The following is a 5,557-nucleotide window of genomic DNA, read 5'->3' as shown; positions in this document are numbered from 1 at the left end:
AACTCCTGTCTTATATAGCCTTTTCTCTCTCTCCCTTCCCCTCCCCTGCCCAAATTCTTCTCGCCTTTCCCTTCCTCCTGTCCTCATCGTCGCGGCCCTTCCGAACTAGGGTTTCTCGCCTCTCCTGCCCGGCCACCGCTCCCATCAGCCATGTCGAAGCAAGGTTTGCCAGTTCGCTTCCGATTGATCCTCGCGAGATCTCGCGGGCGCCGATCGGTGAGATCCCTGCGGTTTCTGACGTATCGTTTTAACTGGTTTGGCGGTTGTTTTGCAGGAGGCAAGGCCAAGCCGCTGAAGGCGCCCAAGGCCGCGGAGAAGGACTACGACGAGGTATGCTGCTGTTATGCTCTGCGTTGCTCCCGATTCGTCGCCCGGATTAGCGATCCCGCGCCTGTAACCCTAGGTTTTGTGTTTTAGGTCGCTGTGTGTTGTAGATCGGTTCGTGTTTAGTTGGAATGTCGCGAATTGTTATGTGTGTCGGTCAGCTATGCTTGGTTCGTGAACGTTAGGGAGTCGTGAATGATTGGTTCTGAGGTGACCACAAGCAAGTTAGTCTCACCTTGCCGCTATTCTCTAGGGAAAGGGGGATTTGCTGAATTGCTGTTTGTTTGTAGTGATTATACGGTGGATGGGAGGCTTACCTGACGTCTAAAATTGCGATGATTGAATTTTCAATTTTGAGTGCTTCTCTCAGTCCGTGGCACTTACTTTTCTGAAGCAATTGTGTAGTGAGTGAGCAATGTTATGTGCGGTCCTCATTTAGATCATGTTTAGTGAGTGAAAAATGTTACGTGTGGTCATCTATCTACTGCACAGTTGCCCTCTAGCTGATCCAGATGCTTGTCTAAGGTGATCACTGTTAGTAGAATTGCCCTCTAGCTGATCCAGATGCTTGTCTAAGGTGATTGCTGTTAGTAGAATTGCCCTCTAGCTGATCCAGATGCTTGTCTTAAGGTGATCACTGTTAGTAGAATGTGCAGCAGTATCTGAAGTGCAGAGCTGTTTTCTTGGCTTGCTCCTCTGTTTTGTATGACATTAACTGTATATGGTCTTATATTTTTTAGGTAGTGTATTGAGTGTTATGACCTTTAGGTATCATCAATTGATACTACAAACGTACTACCTTTCTATTAAATCTTACTCCCTCTGATCCATAATAAGTGTCTTGGATCTAGTACAAAGTTGTTGTACTAAATCCAAGATACTTATTATGGATTGGAGGGAGCAAGACATAGTATAAGCTACAATAGTTGTGGCGCGTGTTGTTAGGTAGGGATGGAAGGCTCGAATTAGATCCTATCTTTTCTCATAGAACAATGCACTTTTATCTTAAGATCCAGTAGCTGGGAGAGTCTCCAAAGGAGACAAGTTAACATTGCTCTATACTTACCATGGTTTTGATTTCCTCTTTGTGTGCAGACTGACCTTGCATATCTTCAGAAGAAGAAGGATGAGCAAAAGGTTAGAACAATAGCATCCTAGTATTCATTTTTACTCTGCTTATTTTTGTGAGCCTTGTTACTGACATGAACTACGTTACCTTCGTCTCTAACAGGCACTGAAGGAGCTTAAGGCCAAGGCAACCCAGAAGGGTGCTCTGGGAGGTTCTGGTCTGAAGAAGAGTGGGAAGAAATAAGGCTAGCTATCCGTATGTAGTGCCCAGAAAATGATGAATCGTCTACATATCTGTGTTGCGCTTCAGTATTTATGGTTGTAACAAACTACCTTAAGTGTGTCGAGCGTCAAGCAACGCCTCTATCCAAGTGTGTTTCAGCCTATCTTAGCTATGATGCGGGTGCTTCTCTATGATAATAATCTGATATGATGGAACACGGAAATTTGTAGTGTTCGTGCCCAAGCTTCTCATTTTGCTTTGGCAGTTTGATTGTCTTCGTCACTTGGCATATTATCTTCTGTCTGCTAGCAACCAAAGAATGCATCTCTTAGGCGCTTGCTTCCTTGCAGTTAAGATATCTGGGTAACAGATTGCAAAATCATGGACTGTATGCATTGGCGATGACTTGAGACAAAGATAATAATCCAGATTCAGGCGTTGAGTGTCAGCTATCAAGAATGAAAATGCTGGGAAGCGATTCATGCTTGAAGGATGTAGTCACTCGTTACTGTTCCTTCATCCTCATGCAAGCATGTTTTATCCCCTTTGCTACTCCCTCTGTTACCTACATAAAGCAGATCAAATGTGCTTTCCAAGACCATACTTCTGGGAGTCAAATATGCTATGCTTATAGTAGGCCCTTGTGATCTGCATCCGGCCGATGGACCAATGACCCCTCCGACAGCCAGCCAACGAAAAACACACAAAGCAGGTCCTTGAGTTCAGAGAACTTGGGATGGGGGCCCCCGCTTTTGTTGCCAAGTTTCACACGAAGCTTCGCCGATAAGATTAGAAACATTTCTTTCTCCGGAGATCTACCAGTCTAGCACTAGTACCAGTTGTAGTAGTTAGTGCTATTCCCTCACGGAAAAGTGGGGTGGGAGATCAAAATGCGAGATGCGATGGCCGGTGGATGTAAAAAGGGTGGCCGCCATGAGGAAGATCAAGCTCAAGTGGGCGTCCGATCCGATGCTGATCCCAAGTGCGCCTTGACACCCATACGGACCGGACCGGCGGACAGAACAGACAGTGACGGCGACTCCGGGGGACACGCACCACGGCGCACACGCCTGCCTTCACTTTTTTTTCCGACAGCACCGACGCTGCCCTAGCAATACTCCCTCCGTCCCCAAACAAGTGAATAAATTCTTGGGGACGGAGAGAGCTCTCTCTCCGATCGACATAAGGAAATTTTGTTATCCATGCTTAGTACGAGTGTATACATGCGTAGATATGCATACATGAGACATGCATATGCAGGCAAGCAGACAGGCCAAACTGATGGTAGCTCTCACGCCTGTTTGCCCAACTCTCTCGCGTGCGTCTGACCGATGAACGTCGTTGGGTTGGCAAGTAGGGGCCACACCACACATTGGATACTACTGCTTGGATATATGATTGATCGATCCTGTTCCGCTGTACACCTTCGCCACACAGCCACGCAGATGGCCGTCATTTTTCTTACCTGGTCGTATTAGTCCCCTCCTTTCCACATCTCCCTCTCTTTCATTCCTTTTGTTCGTTTGTTTGTTTGTTTATAACCTGACCTGACTGACGAGAATCATTAGTACGATTTGGAATTTCGGAACACATCCATCAACGCGCGATTTTAAAATAAGACCGGACTAGGAGCCTAAATCAACCGTAACCAATTCCGTGTGGAAGAAGCACGCAGGAGATGCAGGATTAACGGGAGGAGACGTGTCGAGGTCCCGCGGGAGCCCATATGCCCCCACGCACAACCCGATCGACAACGCCATTTTTTTTGTGCCATCCATCAACGGAAGGATCACGGACGGTCCGGATGGATTCCCCGTGACGTGGAGAGCCGGCCAACCCGAGAGAACAGCGACTGACCGACGAAGGCCGTATAGAAGGCATGGCGAACCGCGGTTCGGAATAAGCAGAGCAGGGCAACCTAACGTGCAATTAGTACCACCAGGACCAAGTGATGCAAGTGACGTGAGTGAGAGAGAGACAGCAGAGGGGCCAATCGGTTGGTTGATTCGGCTTTCAAATCACCCGGTCCCGGTTCCGGTCCCCTGTGCCTGTGCGTTGGATTTGAACTTGTTGGTTACCCCCCAAATTTTTTTGCAAGCGGTTCCTACTGATTTTTTTTAAAATAAACAACGACTTTATTTATTCAACAAATAAAATACAACTGATCGGAAAAACCAAAACTACGACAAAGATTTCGGATAAACCAAAAGTTACATGAAATCAACTTCTATAGCCTTTTTGCATCTTGATGTTTTTTTCAAATCTCGGGTCACGAAATAGTAGAAGACCAAAGCTGTATAAACTGGACTAATTAACCTCGTAGGTTTTACTGAGCCGCATGAGCCGACCACCCCAGCGGATGAGAACTTAAGATCGTTGAATGCGCGTAGCCGGAAACACACCCCTCGCAAGACAGGTTGTCAAACCATTGAATCATCGCCGAATCGATGAGAAAGAAGACCAAAATCACGGAATCGATCACTAGCCGTGAGATCCACAAACTCCATGATAGCCACACTAGAATGGGGATGGAGCCGAGAGACCAAAAATCCGCATCGTCGCCTCCACCGTCAGGACGCCGTCGTCAAGGATACACAAACCTTACAAAGAAGGTGCTAAGACGATGGACAGATGTTATATCCGTGGTTCCTCTCGCCTCTCCTGACGTCGTTTTTTTTTCCTGAACCCGAAGTCTGCCGATTCTAGTGTTCGATTGGAGCTTCCGTCAGCCCCCTCGGTCACCTGAAATCGCGCACTTGTTTAGCCTAGAATCATGGTACTGACTGGTCGATAGTACGTGAGCAGTTTTAGTAGAACGGTACGCGCGTGCTGGTGACTTCTCGTAGTAGCAAATCCGATAACGCAATCTCGTGCTGGTGACTTCTCGCGCGTGCTGGATCGATAACCACGAGCCGTGTCGTGTCACCATCGGATCGGCCAGTTACTAGAGCTGCAGATCAGAAGATATATGGTGCCGTCTCATTCTCTGATCGAGCATCGGAGGCTGGCTGGCTTACCTTTGGAATTTGCTTTCCCGTAGTACCGTACAACGGAGAAAGCACCATCATATATCGATCTTTCCCCGCTTTAATCCCGATCGGCCGATCTCACTCACTCTCTCACGTTACCCCGTACGTACGTACGTACGCCGCGCAAAACCGGCAGCCAGAAACCGAATAAACAACATTCTCTGCCATTAGGACGGCACTAGCCGCGCGCCGGTGTATGTGTTTCGCGGTGATCACACGTTAATTCCAGCAAATAAAGCGCCGGGCACGGGGAGGGACCACGGGCGTCGGGCGGAGGGAGGGATGGAGAGATAGATAGAAGTTCCGGATCCGGGATCCGGGCTCGGGATCACGCGAGAACCCAACGCAGCTCGCTCGAGATTAGGCGAGGGGATGAATGATGGATGGAGTGTCATGTCTGTCCTCACACACTAACTAAGCTCACGGTCCAACTCGAACAGCACGCATGGGCCACACGAGCTAGCGGGTGAGTGCCTGCTGTCGCCCCCACACTGCTGCTCCCTCCCTCCATCATTCCCTCGTCGGAGATTTCTATTATCAAACGACAGTGGGGAGATCGGATCATTGTACACTACCACATCATTGTACTAACTATCCAGTCTTGCAAATTTTACTCGGTTCATTGCATATTTGCATGGTACGACCAACCTCTGAATCCTGCAACATGTGTGCGCACTGTTGTTGCTCTCACAGATTTTACTCGGTAGTAGTATGGAGTAAACACCAACCTCCCATTTTAGGTAACACACCCTTTTTCTTCTTTCTGCATAATTAAACATGGGCCAAACAACATGAACATGCACAAATGAGGGTGGACAGAGCAGCACTGCTGCGCTATTAACAAAACACAAGATTAGGCAGCAATATATTTAGCATCCCACTGAAACAAATACACCCGAATCTACGGTCTAAA

General features: G+C 47.9%; 1 long non-coding RNA gene across 1 annotated transcript; it reads left to right on the top strand.

Moving 5' to 3' along the window:
* LOC100826832 lies at positions 1–1,906 on the top strand. Its single transcript, XR_729447.3, has 4 exons — positions 1–163; positions 275–330; positions 1,420–1,461; positions 1,556–1,906. It is a non-coding gene; the product is annotated as an uncharacterized LOC100826832 (long non-coding RNA).
* The last annotated feature ends 3,651 nt before the right edge of the window (positions 1,907–5,557 follow it).

The sequence above is a fragment of the Brachypodium distachyon genome, chromosome 1, assembly GCF_000005505.3.
Source record: "Brachypodium distachyon strain Bd21 chromosome 1, Brachypodium_distachyon_v3.0, whole genome shotgun sequence".
Lineage (NCBI taxonomy): Eukaryota > Viridiplantae > Streptophyta > Magnoliopsida > Poales > Poaceae > Brachypodium > Brachypodium distachyon.
The sequence above is the reverse complement of the archived record's forward strand: the minus strand, read 5'-3'. Positions and strand labels throughout refer to the sequence as shown.